Source organism: Ambystoma mexicanum, chromosome 9, assembly GCF_040938575.1.
Source record: "Ambystoma mexicanum isolate Mex_15411 chromosome 9, UKY_AmexF1_1, whole genome shotgun sequence".
Taxonomy (NCBI): Eukaryota; Metazoa; Chordata; class Amphibia; order Caudata; family Ambystomatidae; genus Ambystoma; species Ambystoma mexicanum.
The window spans coordinates 270,201,330-270,219,502 of record NC_090931.1 but is presented as its reverse complement, the minus strand read 5'-3'; positions in this window follow the sequence as shown (position 1 = coordinate 270,219,502).

Sequence of the window (18,173 nt, the reverse complement as noted above, 5' to 3'; positions counted from 1 at the left end):
AGATAACAGAGTTAAGCACTAAGAAGTGAGGAAAGTAAGTTAGTAGGATCAGATTGAAATCTAACACGAACTTACGGAGCGTACCGCCACTCAGGAAGAGAGAAGCAATGCGCATTGCCACAGGTTGAATGTCCGGATATACTGTGCGGAAGCCTGGGGACGTGGCCAACAATCTGTTGAGATCTGGCAAAAACGCTAGAGCGTTGCAGCTTGTTCCGCAACCACCCGGAACAGCTCGCGCAGCATAAGAGAGTCGGTATACAGAACCGATAACCATATTAGGTGTAACAGTGTGTGATATTTAAAGCACCCTTCCCTTCCTGGGTCATCTTAACCCAGATATGTGCAGGCCATGTGCACTTTTTACCTTTAATAAAAGGCACTATAATCCTGATGTCTGCAATAATGGAACCATTGATCTGCTTATCCTCCCCCTCCTACTCAGTTCTGGAGGGGGGAGGGTTGTCAACCCTGTAGAATCACTGTCTAGTCGATATTGGACCACTATTTAATATATGACCACTATACCCAGTGTCCACTCTCCCCATATACAGTGTACCTATGCATACCTAACTCAGTCACCCCCTCAATGTAGTGCTCTATATCAACATGGAAGGTATCATAAAAGGCACTTCTAAAGAATCAACACTGTCTTCAAACATATTGTATTCTCCTAATCTAAATTATGTATGTCTCTTTTTTCTGTCAAAAGACCATGGCATATATTTCGCCCTCTTTTACTTTTTGTATGTACTTAACCCCGAACAATAACTTTGTTTGCTCCTGTCTGGATCCTACCCTTGTTACACAATTAAACATAAAAACATAAAAACAAGTGATTTCAGCCACCACGAGAATCGGGAGGGATCATTCCTTGAGGGAACCCACCATCCCATGTTCTCTTGTTCCATCCATGTGCAACATTTCACTGTTCATATACACTTTTTCCTTTCTCCAACCCCACAACACTTCCTTGTTTCCTGCACTTTCCCATGCACATTTAATTTTGTCCTCGTCTTCCATCGGCACATCTTCCACCCAATTCATCTTATTCTCCATATTCTGCATTCAAGGACTTTTTTTCATCTTCATTCCATGTTTTATTTGTCCTTTGGGCTGCTTTGCAGCAAGTTCAAGGGCCCCTTAATTCACAGGCCAGTCTTTTTGGATTCACTGTTTTTGTGATCACAAGAGCACTGAAACTCTCAATCTTCTTTATTCACATAGAAAAGTCAGGGGCATTTGATTGTTTCTGGGGAACACAAGGATGGGGGAGTCTTATGGGAAAAATGTTTTCAAGGGTGGTTGCAACTGGACATCTGTCTGGGTCGCTGAAAACCCTTTTCACAATGGATTTTTCTCCATACTCGCAGGATCATTTGCCATCAATCACCTGGTGTGCAGGTACCTCCCGTCCATCTGTAATATAAAACTGAATGAGTTTCTTGAAAAATAAGTGCATTTTTATCATCAGTACTGCCTCCTCAAACCCAAACCTTGGAATAATCATGCGCTTCCTTTAAACATTTCTATCTCCTAAAAACAATTGCTACTACATTTTGGGCCTCATTACGACCTGGGCGTTAAGTACCGGTCATTACCGGCATGGCGCAATTACCGTGCCCGTGCTGGCAATTGACCGCTAAAAGCCCATTACGAGTTCGTGGGCACAAGCTTTGCGCATGCCGGTAATGACCTCAGCGCTATGGCGTTAAAGTCCAAAAAATCCCCCTTTGCGCAACCGTCTGTAGTGGAAATAGCACCTCCGGCATCCAAGCCATCGGCATTAGCGGTCACCTCTAATAGCGGTGACCGCTATTAGCGGTGACCTTAAATACGCAAAACCGGAAGTAGCGTCATCGCACAGGAACGGGAAAGAGCATGGCGGCCATCTTTAAAAACACAATCCATTGCCATCCACCACAACCAGGAGCCACCTGACCCCCAGAACTCCAACACACCTCCACCCCTACCTGTTGCAATTTAATATGCCAAAAGCAGTGAAAGAAATGGGCGATCGCATGCGCAAGGAGCGCTTCTCCAGAGAGGAGCTCACCATGTTAGCGGAGACACTGCAGGAGCATGCAGATGTGGTGTTCTCAAATGACGTGTCCCGTCCAGCACTGCAGTGCAAAAAGCAGATTTGGGTAGAGGTCGCCCAGAGAGTCAGTGCGTTGGCACCACACCCGCACACCCAAACAATGCTGTAAGCGCTGGGATGACCTACGTCTACGTGTGCGGAGCACACTGTCCGCCAACCGCAACCTTAGGATGGCGACCGGCGGAGGTGCGGAGTCCCCAATAAAACTGCAACCTTGGGAGGAGATATGCGCCTCCACCATAGGCACCGAGGCAATAGATGGAGTCGGGGACATGGAGCGAGGAGCCCCGTCATCAGCCGATGCAGGTAGGTGTCTCAAATGAAACAATGCTAATACTACCACGATGATGTCCACCTGAACTGACAGTGCATTGATGTAGAGCAGGGTCAACCAGACACATAAGTACAAGACTGCCTACAGGCAGTGCAGAGCATCACCTTGTCGACATGCATATTGCACCCCATATGTGTTGCAACCCAGACGCCTCCATGCATCACTCACCCAAGAGTGAGACAACCCGTATGTCACTCCCCCCAATGTTAATCATCTACCATTCCACATAAATGCAGCCACCCCAATGCATGCCCTATGCACGTAGACTCATCACTAACCCTCTCCCTCCTTTGGTCCCCCACAGGCACACATTCTGACAGCGGTGATGAGGACACCGGTGCCACACCACAGAAGAAGGCCAGGGCCGAGGAGGGTGAACACCGCCCCTCAACCTCCAGGGGCAGAGGCCAACATGCACCACCTCGGAAGGCCATGAAAATCATAGAGGCCACAGCACCAAAGTGCACCACGGACCCCACAACAACACCCATACCAGCCACCATCACCCAGGAGGCATTGGCAGAGGGCACACCATCGGCTGGCAGCAGCACAGTCGGTGAGACAGCTGCCACAGCAGCCATATCGGACAACGATGGCGATGTACAGCTGCATGGTGCAACACCCGCCACAGGCCCCCTCCACTCTCCACACCTATCCCCATGCAGCATGGTGGACAGCAGCATGCACGGGATGTCACCTGGAGATTCATGGCCGGCAAGTTTCAGCCCCATGCCTACTGTCCCTGATGACCAAATCATAAATCATAGCGGAAACGCCTCACACTTCCACCCCAGTGACAACCACCCAAGACGGGATCATGGCCATACAGAGGCGCCAGGAGGAACTCACAGGGCTTCTGACGCAGCATATAAACGAATGCACACGTGCAAGGGATGATATTGGGGATTGTTCTGCTTCCATAAGAACAGCCAATGAGTCCACCTCAAAGGACATCTGTTTAGACCTTGCAGCAGTGCACCATATCCTCTCAGAAATGGTGGCAGCAATGCGGGACATGCATCCACCACAGTTGCCCGGACAATCAGGACCATCATCAACTGCCAGCTCTACCAGGACCAGCCCTGTGTGTCGCTCTGGCAGGAACCTGCGCAGATCAGACAGGGGGTCACCTGGTGCTGGAAGATGGGAGGGCAGTAGGCACAGGCATGCACACTAGTGCCATGTGGACTACTGGTGCGCGCTACTGCACACCATGTGTTGGGAAGTCAAGGGGGAGGGGGGAGTGGGTGTGTGGGGGAGTTGAGGGGGCAGGGGGGTAGAGGGTGTGTGGGGTGGAGGGCTTGTTCACTTTTTCATAATTCTTTAATACACATTTTGGTGACTCATGATTCACATGTGTGGACATTGCTTATTGCGTACGTGTGCTTTATTGGTGAACAGTCTACAGTGTCCATGTCCCTGACACACCCAGTGCCCCAAGTGCCACCTCCATGTCACCCTCCCCGTCCATGTGTGCTAGAAACATTGGTTGATCAGAGTCTGACGCATGTCACGTCCCTCCTGTGCATCGCTGCCTCCCTGAGGTGCTGCCCCATCTCCACCCTCCTCATCCTCATTGTCAGGTGGTTGCAGTTCAGCGTCAGGGGGCAGGGGCACATTCCGTCTGATGCACATATTGTGTAGCATGACACATGCCATGACGATCTTGGCCACCTTCTCATGGCGGTACAGGAGTGCCCCACCAGACCTGCTGAGGCAGCGAAACCGTGCCTTCAAGAGGCCAAATGTCTGCTCAATCACCACACGTTTGCGTGTATGTGCACGATTGTAGTCCTCCTCGTGCCTGTTGTGTGGATTCCGGACTGGGGTAAGGAGCCACCTCTTCAAGGGATAGCCTGCATCACCTGCATGTGGGCAACAATGTATATGTGTAAGTCATCCCATCATATGGGACCTCGATCAATGACACCATAGCATGCAGTTATTTCCTGATTGCAACCACATTCCCATGCATGAATGGAGACACACGATGTGACTGCTATGTGTGTATTCCTCTTATGGACTGGTGTGCGTGCCATAAACTAGTGGGCGCAGGGGGGTCCAGTACCTTGTGAGTGCTCATGCACTGTGTTAGTCCACAGCGGTTGTTTACATGATCTGGCTGATGTCCGGTAATTTGTATGCTTTCATCCTGGCACCGTTGATGTCAGCCTCATGATGATCTCACTATGCACAACAAATGGTGACATGCAATTCTGTTGGACCTCTGTGTCAGTGTAGTGGTGCATTAAGGTATTTGACCCTCATGTGATTCCTTTGTACTCAGTAATGGGGGACTGTCCTTTCAGTTGATGGTATTTGGTGCTGTGTATTGGCCATAGTAATTGCTTGTAGCTGCATTGTGTTGAGGGGGATATGGTCTGATTAGGTACAGTGCACATGTAGATGGCTATGGAATGGCTGTGACACTGCATCATTCACATGGTAGGGCTGCTAACATCTTGCATTATGTGGTCAGGTGTCAGGTCCGGTCTGGGCTGCTTTGGGGTATAGCATGTTCCATTCTCTCCAGCACTCGCAGCCAGGTGAAGTATGCATCTGCCCCCCCCCCAACTCAGCCAGGTGAAGTATGCATCTCTCCCCCACCCCAAATTAGCCAGGTGAAGTATGCATCTCTTGCCCCCCCCCAACTCAGCCAGGTGAAGTATGCATCTCTCCCCCACCCCAACTCAGCCAGGTGAAGTATGCATCTCTTCCCCCCCCAACTCAGCCAGGTGAATTATGCATCTCCCCCCCCCAACTCAGCCAGGTGAAGTATGCATCTCTTCCCCCCACCAACTCAGCCAGGTGAAGTATGCCTCTCTCCCCCCCCCCAGCTCAGCCAGGTGAAGTATGCATCTCTTCCCCCCCCCCAACTCAGCCAGGTGAAGTATGCATCTCTCTCCAAATCACCTATCCACATCGCATTTCCATAAGCCTTACAAGCAACTCACCAAGAAGCCAGGATCTGTGGCCTGCATGTCGCTCCATGTAGCGTGGTATTGTGGAGTTCCGCAGGACCATTGAATCATGGGTTGATCTGGGGTATCTGGCACAACAATGTGTGATGATCTTGTTTGAGTCACATACCATTTGCACATTGATTGAGTGGTATAGCTTACGGTTGCGGTACACTACCTCCATGGCATGTAGGACCACCAATTCCACATGGATGCAGTCGATGGCGCCAAGGCAACCAGGGATGCCGACCAGTGAATAGAAACCAACTTTGGTGTTTGAAATCTCCTGGGCAGTACGTGGTAAGTAAATGTGGTCGCCTGTGTGCTTCAGGAGGGCATCAAGCACTTGGTTCAGCGTACGTGAGAATAATGGTTGAGATATGCCATGCATGTGCCCCACTGTGTGCTGGTAGGTGCCTGTGGCCAGGAAGTGGAGCACAGACACTACCTTTAGTAGGGGGGGGGGGATGGTGGTGCGTGTTTCAATCAGGCTGACGATGTAGTCATGTATCATGTCAACAATGGTGGTGATGGTGTCCCGGTCCAGATGGTACAGGGTGTAGATCTGCTCAGGGGTTAGGTTGAATGGACTGGCTCTGATGCGAGGGATTGGGGGCTGCCTGCGTGGTGCCACAGGCTGCACAGGTGGGGCATGCTGGGCCTGCCTCACCCTCCTTCTCCTCCTGCATCTCCTCTGTGTTGCCTGTTGTTGTAGTTGTTGTTGTTGCAGCAGTTCCAATGCAATCATGTCCTCCAGCCCCAGCGTTGCTAGTAGTATTGGATCCATTTTGGTGTGTGACTGGGTGTGGAAAGGGGTGGGGTGTGTTCCTTTTGTGCTGGCCCAGTCTGTATTGCCTCCACCTATGCTGATTGTGTGCACCTGTTGCAGTTGGGAACACTGCACATGGCCGTTTACGGGTGGTCCGCGATGCCGGTATTTGCACCATGCCGGTAAGGTACTTTTCAGCCTTCACTAGGGCGTTATTTACATGTCTGCCTGACTTGTGATGTTCCCCTGTTTGCGCTATGCCGGTATTGCCGCCATGATAGGTCGCGTGCCCGCGCTCATGTCGCTATTAGCGGCACCGTTAGTTACGGTGCCGCTAATAGCGGGTTGGCGTGTCCCAATCGTGCGGAGCGGTAAGCGATGCCGGTAGTCCTTTACCGGCATCATTTTATACTTACCGCCCGGGTCGTAATGAGGCCCTTTCTCTTTTTCTAATATAATAGGATGGCTGCTTCTTGCTCCCTTTAGGTATATTTTAGGATCACCTATGTTCCATACATATTGGCAGAGACCAGGGTTTGGTTATGCCATGAGACCATAAAGCAAACACACATTTGCCTTTTCCTGTTATATTTTTTCATGGGCTTTTTTCTAAAAATGGTATAGTGTACTTATTAAATGACAAAGGACAAATGTTCTCTATGGTTGTGTTGTTCTTCACACCAATAGAGTTATAAGGTCTTCTTCTTTGTAATAAAAACAATAAAAACAACATAACAAATTCTAAGCATTTTTTTGAAAAAAGGGGATGTCTTCAGCTTCTGCCTTTCTATCTTCTTGGTGCATCTGTAGGTGATCTGGTTGCTTGCTCCCTGTAGGAACCAAGATAGAGGCACAGTCCTATTTAAGCTCGCAAAGCGATCAGTTATTTTCTTAAAGTAGGCCTTTGTTCTTTCTTTCGACGTGATGTTGCTGAGGTCATTGCAGACTGAAACAGTTTGTTTGTTGTTGGCCATGTGCAGTCAGGAGTGACATATCAGAAACCGAGACAACTTGCAAGGTGTCCATATGTATTGCTTTATTTCACAAGGCAAGGAACACCTTACCTTTCACAGCCCCCTCTTTTGCTCAGAGCAGCCAATCGATCAGTCTGCAATGTATATGGTAAGAGTCCAAATGCAATAGCTTTGCTCCTTTTGTCAAATTACCAGTTGAAAATGTTGTTCAAACTTCTTCAAAAAGTGTAGTCTTCTGCATCTTTTCATTATTCAGCTATTTATTTATTTAGTTTTCACAATAAGATAAGCATTTCAACAGTTATAGTAAAAAAGATGTATAGTGGAAGTTAGCATGCTTTACAAATTGTGCAGTGCTTTGGCGAAAGCGCTTTATAGCATTGTGCGAGGTAGGCCTTGGTCAGTAATGAATGCAGCAAGACGGGGAGAACTGCAGCAGTCCACAAGCGAGAACCCACTCTACATCCACCAAACCAAGAAACCAACCAGAATCCATGGCCACATATCACACTCCATGCTTATGGAAGACAGTTGAAGCCAAGGACATCCGCCCGCACACCTTTGCAATCATGCACCATGCTTAAGACACATCGCACATCGCACAATACCTCTGCTATTAGAATGCAACTGTCTCCTGTGACAAAACTGTGATCTAGCTGGACACATAATAAGTTTCCTGCACTCGCTCACTCTCCAATAACACCTCACAGCACCCATCCACAAACCTCTCAATATGTGTAGATAATAGGGGCGTGTCCTGCCCTGTCCACCTTTGCACTGGGCAACATTCACACACACATTCTAAACTCCTCTGACGAATGTTCCCATATTCTGGACTTTGGTCCCCCAAGGGCATTCAACCTGCAGCGCTCAGTGGCACCAGCAAGGGGCGGCCAAGGGGGTGGCTCACTGGATATCTTGGGGTGGCACACCAAAACAAACAAATGAGCGGGTGGGCACTGGCGGGGGGGGGCGCTTTTAGAAGGGTGGCCGTGACCCCCCCTATCCACCCTGTGGCAGCACCACTGACATCGCTTTGAGATCATATAAAGGGAAAAGGCATTATACAAATGACAGTTACATTACATTGCATAAGGTCAAATAAATACAATAAACAAATAACCAACAATGAGTCTCATGGGCAACCTAAAAGCACAGTAACACCATCTTGGTATTGCATAAGTGGAACCTTCACAGAGCAGCCTGCATTCTGTTTAAGGAGTAAGTCTCCAAAGCATTTATCAGGGTATGATTCAGTAAAAAGTTCGATTTGCATTATGGGACATCGATATATCTCCGGTTTTATTTGTGTCTTGTGCCACTGGGTGGCATGACCGTCTGCTCTGGGAGACATGGAAGAGCTCCAGACTTCTTCCGTGCCTGTTAGTGGACCCTTGATGACAAACTAAGGGCCCCATTACACGTTAGGCGGTAAGGGAATAACGGTACCGGTAAGGGATTACCGGTATCGCTAAATTCCCTAGCTAATCACAACCCGGACTGGCCGCTATTAGCGGCACTGCTAAGAACGGTGCCACTAATAGCGGCCAGTCCGTGGGCGCGCGACCCCTCAGGTCGGAAATAGCGGCATGGCGCAAATAGCACGCTATTACAAGGCATGCGGACATGCAAATAGCGGCATAGTATTGGCCGAAGAAGCGCATACCGGCATGGAGGAAATACCGGCATCGAGAACCACACGTTAAGAGAGCTGAGTAGTGTCCCCACCTGCCATAGGTGGCCTCAACAGCACAGGTGGAGGCAATGTAGACTGGGGCAGCACAAAAGGAGCACACCACACCCCTTACCACACCCCTTCCCACACCGAGATGGTTCCAATACTTGCAGCATTACATGGGCTGGAGGACATGATTGCATTGCAGCACCAACAACAACAGGCAGCACAGAGGAGACGCAGGGGGAAGAGTATGGCGATACTGGCCCAGCAAGCCACACCAGTGCACCCAGTCATACCACAGAGGCAGCCAGCAATCCCCAGGATTCTAGCCATTCCATTCAACCTAACCCCTGAGCAGATACACACCCTGTGCCGCCTGGACCGGGATACCATCACCACTATGGTGGACATGAATCACAACGACATAGTGAGCCACATAGACATCCGTACTGCCATCCCCCCTCTACTGAAGGTGGTAACTGTGCTCCACTACCTGGCAACAGGCATCTACCAGTATACGGTAGGGCAGATGCATGGCATTTCACAACCAGTATTCACACGCACGCTGACCCAGGTGCTCGATGCCCCCCTGAAGCACACAAGTGAACACATATCCCTGCCACGGACAGCCCAAGAGATATCCAACGACAAAGTTGGCCTCTATTCACTGGCATGCATCCCAAGTAGCATCGGGGCAATCGACTGTACCCATGTGGAAATGGTGCCCCCACATCACAATGAGGCTGTCTACCGAAACAGAAATCATTACCACTCCATCAATGTCCAAATGGTATTTGACTCAAAAAAGAGAATAACACATTGTCATGACTGATACCCCTGATCAAACCATGAACCAATGGTCCTGCGGAACTCAATGATACCACGCAACATGGAGAGCCATGCTGGACAAAGTTTGTGGCTAATTGGTGAGTAGCAGGGCAGGCACATGGCAGTGTGATGTGGGGTATGTTTGGGGGGGGGAGAGATGCATACTCCAACTGGTTGTGGACTGTCGTCCGTACAATAAAGGTACATACAGATGTACGCCAATGTCCACCAACACAGCCCACAATGGAGAGGACACGAAACCACATGCAAGTAGTAAACTGCACAACAAAGACATCAATCCATAACGCAATACATGACACATCTATCCACATGCACATTGCACATCATACCATACCCTACATGACACAAAGCTGCTACATGAAGCCAATATGAATAATGTAAATGTGCGTTGAACAAAATCACAACAGATATGCGCCCTTTAGTGCATGCAAAGGGATCAGCTGTAGTCATTGTACAGAACCACACCCGTACACCACTACTGATGTGCCGCTTCACAGCATGGGGACATTGGAATCATAATGGCAGTACACTAGCAGTGTCGTACAAAGGTTGTCTGGGCCCAGGAACACCTAGGACCTATCCACACCCAGGACATGGGAAATACTGCCGGAGGCATGCATGGTGCACGTCCACTTGCAGGGACTAGCTTAACTTCTCACATTGCAGTTACACTGATCGTCTGCATGCATGCTGGGATTCGTGGATGCCAATCAGAATGCTAACAGAATTATAGAATTAGTGTGAAATGTCCAGGTTGCAATTGAGGTGGCCAGTAACAAGGCCCCATTGTTCCAGCCATGCAGGTGATGCTGGCTATCCCCTGAAGAGTTGGCTCCTTACCCCTATACGGAACCCACAGAACAGGCACAAAGAGGAATAGAACCTTGCACAGAACCGTATCTGCATCGTGATTGAGCAGGCATTTGGCCTTCTGAAGACAAGGCTCCGGTGTCTAAGCTGGCCGGGTGAGGCTCTCCTGTACGGCCATGACAAATTGCTGAAGATAACCATGGCATGTGTCATGCAGTACAATATGTGTATCAGACGGAATGTGCCTATGCCCCCTGACATTGACATGCAACCACCTGATGAAGATGATGTTGATGGGGATGAGAATGGGGGAAATGGGCCGGCAGGACATGCAAGAGGCGATGGCCAGGAGGGACACAATGTGCGTCAGCATCTGATATATCAAACATTCTGAGAGACAAGGGTCAATTCTTTTGGATGGAGATGGGTATTGTTGCCCTGCTGTATGTGGTGAGGCGCACAATGGGCTCTGTCCCCAATAAAGTACACATACACAATGATGAAGACCAAGCCGGTGTTTCAACTTGTCAACAGTGTATTATGATTAATTTGTGAACAAAAAGTGCATGGCCCCAACTGTGCAAACACCCTTCCCCCCCCACAACACTCCCAAAAACACCCTTTCCCCCTCCCCCACAACACTCCCAAAAACACCTTTTCCCCCCTCCTCCCACAACACTCCCAAAAACACCATTTTCCCCCTCCCCCACAACACTCCCAAAAATACCCTTTCCCCCTTCCCCCTACAACACTCCCAAAAACACCCTTTCCCCCCTTCCCCCACAAAACTCCCAAAAACACCCTTTCCCCCCTGCCCCCACAACACCCCCATATGTGGCTTGTAGTGCGTGGGTGTCCTGCTGCACATGTGCCAGCTAGTTCTTGCTCGCCCTACTTCTCATGGCCTCCACCAACATTGGGAGGTTGGGAGGACGTGCGCCTCATGGTGCGGAAGGAGTGGCAGCTGGGGCTTGTCTGATGTGAACTCGCAGAGGAGGAGGTGCCCGGTTGATCCTGTGGTGGGGGGGATATTGTCGCTCCATAGCGTCTGCTATGCGGGTGAGGACCTGCCTCAGTTGGGCCATCTCCTCGCACAGCCTGTTTGTGCAGGCCTCCATGCCCTCTCTTGTCTGGCTTGCATTCACCCTAACCTCCTCCCTCAGACGGGCTGCCTCTTCCACATGCTGGCCAACCAGCGCTGTAATTTCCACCTGCCTCTGGCTGATGGTTGACAGGTCATGGCGACTGTGTCCAGCTCTTGGGGTGGCTGCTGCGCCCTGGTCCATGCCTGGGCCATCAGGTGAGGACACCTGGGGGCTCCAGCTCCATTCCACGGTCTCGTTGCCAGATTGTCCATGGCTACTTGATTGCGATGGTGGCCGTGGGCTTGGCTCAAAGGATTGCGGGGGGCTGGTGGTCTGCCTTTGCGTTTCAAGGTCAATGGTCTCCTCCACGTCCGACAGCGGCGGGTGGCTGCTGCCTCACCAGTCGAACTGGTGGCAGCAGAGAGCGGGCCCTCCGTGCCTGTTTCCAATGACGGGGGGAACACTGCCGTCGGTGCAGCAATTGTAGCAGCCGTGGCTTCAGACCGTGTTGAACTGGCGCTCTTGCTGCCTTTAGCCCTCTGCTGGTGCTCACTCCTCCCTGTGCCCCTTGAGGTGGTGGCGGTGTCCCCTGTCTCCTGTGCCCTGGCCTTTTTCTTGGCTGGGGAGCCTGTGTCACAGTGCCCTGTTCATCACTGTCTGTCTGTGATCCTGTGGGGGACAAAAATAGGGAATATCATCGGTGATGGTTCTACTTACGTCATGCTGCTCTATGCATTGGGACCTCTTTAGTTGGGAATCCAGTAATGGGGATGTCGGTGGGTCATGCATGAATGGGTCTGTGTTGCACGTGTATGTGGTGATGCGTGCATGTGTGTGTGTTGGGGTGTGACACTCACATTGGCAGGGTTGTGTGCATGTATGTTTGTGGCTGGATCCATGGGCTGATTCTGGACTCAGATTTGGGGGGCCCCTCACCCTTCACAGTGCTTTGTTTAATGTGTACACTCACCTCCATCTGATGAAGTGGGTGCACCACGCTCCATGTCTCCGATTCCCTCGATGGATTCCACGCCAATTGTGCTGGCGCAGGCAGGGTCGGACTGGCCCCATCGGCCAATCGGCCCGTGGCTGATAGGAAATCATATGTGGAGGCCATGGGGCCAGTTTTTTGCCACACCTGGGGCTGTTTTCTTTTGAATATTTTTTTTAATTAAATTGTTTTATTCATATAATATAGAGTGCGTGTCACACAACTGCCTGCAGTGCAGCCGCCCGCAGCCTCTCGGGCCGCAGTGTGCAGTCAGAGTCAGTGTGTCAGCGTGTGCCTGGCTGCGGCCGGGATCACGCGTGCCGCAGCATTAAATTGATCCCATCCCATTCCCCTTGCCTGGGGCGGGCCAAGCCAACAGGACGGCGTCGGCGGATCAACTGCCGCACTCTGGCTGGGGGAGGGGGCGGCTGGGCTGGGGCACAGGGGCAGCATATAAATCATCAAAGCAACGTAACTGTTACCTTGCTTTGATGGCTGAAATGTTGCATGCATGATGTGATGTATGCATCATAAATTATGATGCATGCATCAGGCAGCATGCACGGAAATTAAAGGGGCGGGGGATGAAGGAGCCGCCACTCCAGGGGGCTGGGGGCTGGGGTCGCTGTGCGCTGCTCGAGCCGGCTCACTCAAGTGAGTCAGAGTCTCAGAGAGACAGTGTGCAATTTGCAAAATGAACTAACAGCCGGGCCAGCACTGGGCAGGCTGCTGGAGCCTGGAGGCTGACTGCAGGGCAATGCTGGGCTGGGCAGGGCCTGACTGGGCCCAGCGGTGCACACTTTAAGTTGCTTTCCACTTTGCAGAAAGCAGCAAATTTGTTGCACTTTTGCAAAGTTGAAAAGCAACTTGTGCCTGCCTGGGGGCCGCCAGAAAAACAGGCGGACCATTGGGCAAATGAAAATGCAGCTGCAGGCAGCAGCCAACAAGACTCTGTGCCGCCACCAGCCTCAGTCACGTCACGTGACTGACTATATTTTCCCTGGGCCTCTGACCCAGTCTACAGTACTCACTACTCAGACAAACAGGTCGGACTGGACTGGGGCTGCAAAGAGAGCAGCGCACAGACTAACAGTGACACCAGGAGGACGAGGGCCGTGGGGGTGTCGGAGGCCGCCGAACTGTAGTGTCCAGGAGTCAGGAGGAGAAGGACCACAGTAGCAGCCACTCCAGCAGTAGCCGCAAGCTGAGGCCAGGGGCCCAGGGCACACAGGCAGCCAGCCACCCAGCCTAGCCGGCCAGCCCGGGCAACCCCCAACAGCCCAGGCCACAGCCACCTAGTAGCACCTTCCCACACAGCCACAGGCGCGCGCCACAGCTACCTAGCAGCGGAGACGGAGAGAGATGGCCCTGAGCTGAGATAAGACTCTAACCTACCATGCAATATGTATACATGGACGATGTAAGATAACTCTGTGGATTGAGTTTGTGCCATTCTTATCTCTTATACATGCAAAAAAATGCCCCATTCTAGTTAGATGCCAGTCCCGGGTTTAATTTTGCATTCAAGAATGCAAAGTTAAACCTGGGACTGGACTAGGTTCTACCGACTGGCATCAGTGCATGGGGCATTTTGGCATGTATGATGCATTCATTTTGTAGGCTTCTTGATCAAACTCAGTCTTTCTCCCGCCGAGGTGGAGAAAAGTGCACAGTGGAGTGAGAAGGATTATTTACTCTTCAAGAAAAAATTCCTTTTTAAGCGTGTACTGTGCAAATGATTTTTATTGCACACGAGTGAGATTCCGCCCAGCACTTTTCATGAGCCCATAATTCACTGTTAAAAAGCAAGTTCACCCAGGAAGGCAACAGGTGAGAGTGGCCGGGCACCGCCATAAAATACCTTAAAGCCGCTAGTCAGAGGATGTCGCTCGGTGGAATTAGACCGAGAAGAGAAAGTCGGCCCGAAAAGAGGCTTGTCACAACTATGTTCAAGTTTTCACACAGTGTTCCAAAATCTCCACTTCCCCGGGCTGAACGATGGGAAGTGGGGGTGCGGAGGTGGGGGGCAGGAGCCTTGAAGGAGGTTGGCCTTCATTTATTAATCTAGTGAAAAAGCATGCATTTCTTTCCCTCACCCTCTATCTATTTATCTGTCTGTCTTTGGTTGTCTATCTATATTATATACATATACATATGCCTATGGGAGAATCCAACTTGTATGTGATTTTAGGTATTTTTTTCGAATGTATACCCTTCATGTTTCAATTTACATTGTCTCCAGGGGTTCTGGCGGATCTGAAGGAGAGGGGTGGGGGTGGGGGAGGGAGTGGGACATGCCAAATTCCTTTGGTGTTGGACCTGGATCTTCTGGAACATTCAAGATTCTTTAAAACATATAAACGTGTTGTTCACATCACTGTCAACCCCCAGGGCATCCAAATGACACAATGGCAGAGCAGATGTTGCAATTCTCCAGAGCAACGAAACTCATTTTAAACACTAGCGCACTCCTGTGAAAGCTTTAACCAGCAGAATCATTTTAGCAGTACTTCAGTGGCTGGGTATTACCAGCTTCCTATAGATAAGTACTTTGAAAAGTGATGCAGAGCGAGCTCTTGGCGACCACTTGTAAATGCTACTCAACCTGAAGTGGAAATCTGCACACGCTGCACCCAACACATCGCTGAATCCACCCCACCCCTGCCGGCCTTTCAGAGCTACCAGCCCGCCATGTTATCCCAGTGGCTAGCTCTTCCTTACATCAGGGTGGCAACATGCTCTGTGTGTCACCCGACTAACATTTTAGATATGACTAAGTTGTGACTAATCCAATGTACATTTGTATGGAACTTGCAGTTCTGTACTTATGGGAACAATTAAACTACAAGTCCCAGCATTCACCGGGCTGTTGGTTTAAAATGCAACTATGGTGGCCATTTGACGACTTAGCCCAGTTGACTTCTTAAAGTTTCTGCCCGCGTTGAGGTGTCAGTGAATGACTATGCCCCAGCCCTACCAGACATACAGGAGCAGCAGCCTACTGTGGAACTAAGGACTTGTGGCAGGTCTCCGCTAAGAACTTAGCAGGGTGTTTGGCTGCAAAGCAGCAGCTCCTAGGGTCTTCTTTGCGGCGCTACTAATCTGCTACTAAAAAGAATATGAATATGTAACCTAAATGGGCAGACATCCCCTGCCACCTTTTCACGAACAGGGCACAGAAGAAGGCAGACATTTCAGGCAGGGTACACACCTGCCATACTTTAATAAGGTTCAATTTAATCTGGCTCAAGCACACCATGGCTTCTTTTTCTCAGGTACCGGTTTACAGCCTGGGCCCCGCCAGGGAAGGGCCAGAAAGATCGTCAAACCTGGACTTCAAGAGACTTTCATTGCATGTATGAGGTAACTAGTGCTGAGAGTATGGGATGTCCTGTGAGTGTGCTGCCTTTCACTATTTTGACAAACTCTGAAGCTTGAAAAGAGATGCACATAGGCTTGACATGCGGCCACATTTGCACCAGACCTGCAGATGAACTTAACTGGTCTGCTGTTAAATCTCAGTTACCAGTTAAATGGTATCCATTACAGAATAATTGCTCATTTTACTATAGCCGATATGATAGCTCAGTAGGTTGAGCGCTCGCTGCTGCGATGTGTGTGTGATCTGCAGGTTGCTGGTTTGAATCCCAAAAAGGCCATCTCAGCCTTTCATTCTTCTGAGGTTGATAAATGAATACCAACACAGGTTGGGTAATATTGTATGCATATTTGTTCTCTAAAAAAGAGCTTAAGCATAAGTGCTATACAATAACATATTCTTATTTGGCCTTGGACGTCTGCTTGCATTCACAGTAATTTGACAATATGGATCTAAACACACAGATATTAATGATACATATGGTGATACATTGTTGTATGAAATGCATATCACATTAGTGAAATCATAACCATATTAGTCTACTTTTGATGCCACTTCCTGTTTTGTCAACGGGTGAAAGGTTGTGTTTCATTAACGGCACTGATACTGTAGAAACATCTGTGTTTGCGCAGTGAGAAGCGTGGTAGGCGATTCACGAATGATGGTTTAAGGGCCACTTTTTTTGAGGCGTGGGGTGGGGCACTTTTTTTGAGGCGCGGCGTGGGCCACTTTTTTGAGGCACAGAGTGGGCCACTTTTTTTTGGGTGTCCGGTCCTATTTCTTGTCCCAGTCCAACCTTGGGCGCAGGTCTCCTCCCACTCCCGGAGTTTGATTGGTGAATCAGCGCCACCTCCTGTGGCCATAGCCAGGTTGCGATTTGCAGCCAGTATGCTGCGGACCCGGAGCCGTAGATCGTCCCACCGCTTCCTGCAGTCCTTGACAGTGCGGGTGGTGGTGCCCACCGCCCTGACTTTGTGGGCCACCTCTGCCCAGATGGCCTTTTTCTTCACAAGGGTCTCACGCCACATGCCATTGGCGAATACAACATTGGCATTTGCGGCAAGGGTCTTGGTTAACATGATCAGCTCCTCTCTGGTGAATTTTTCTTTGCGCTGCCGATCCGTGCCTTTCTTGATGGCCTTTGGCATCGTCAGGGTATCCGGGATGATTTGGTGTTGGAGTCGTGTGGAAACAGGTCCTGGTGGTCGAGGATGGGAATGGATTGTGTTTTTAAAGATGGCCGCCGTGCTCTTTCCCATTCCTGTGCGATGACGCTATTTCCGGTTCCGCAATTTTACGGTCACCGCTATTAGTGGTGACCGCTATTTGCATGTAGCGGGGGGTCGGAAGTGCTATCAGCGCTTTCGTCGATGCCGGTAAGGGACTTTTTGGGGTCTTTTGCGGCATGGCGGTAGAGTCATTACCAGCATGGCGCTGAACTTGTGTCCACATACTCGTAATGCCACTCAATTAGCTGCATCATGCCAACCCGGACACGTTAATAGCGCCATGCCGGTAATGGCTGGATTTTACCGGATAACGTGTAATGAGGCCCTAAGAGTCTTGAGTACTTGAAGGAGGACGTCCTTGAATCAAGCAGAATTACCATACCATACAGTTCCCACAATTTGTCGGCCATATGTGGTCGGCACCAATGCATGCTCCACCTCATGAGATTACTCTTTATCCTCCCAACTAAAGGATTGAAGGATTATAATTTATTGAGTAAAGTTTAGAAAGGTCATTCAGCATATGAATTTCCAGGTATTTAAAGGGAAAGAGTGGCAATTTAAAGTACCTCATCCCTGATTCCCATGGGATATCTTGACCGGTCAACATTACCTTTGATTTTTCAGGATTGCTTTTGTATCCTGCAATTTGCCCATATTTATCTATCATTCGCTTATAGAAGAGCTTGCAGGGAGAATTTAGGTCCTAACAAGTACAATAGGACATCATCAGTAAACAAGTAAATTCTATTTTTCTCCCATCCCCTGCCTATGCTCTCCAGTAAATTGGATTCTCTGACTTTGCACTCAGTACCATAACCAGACCATATAATGAAGGGGATAATGGGCATCCTTGTCTGGTTCGGTGTGTGCAAGTGTAATGGATGAATAGGCAGGTAATACCCACTTCCCTTACTCAAATGAGTTTGCAAGTACCGATTCCAGTCACTGCCCCTCGTCAGTATCGTCCAGGTGGGAAACAATACCAGCTGAGTCAGCCCTACCACTCCAAGA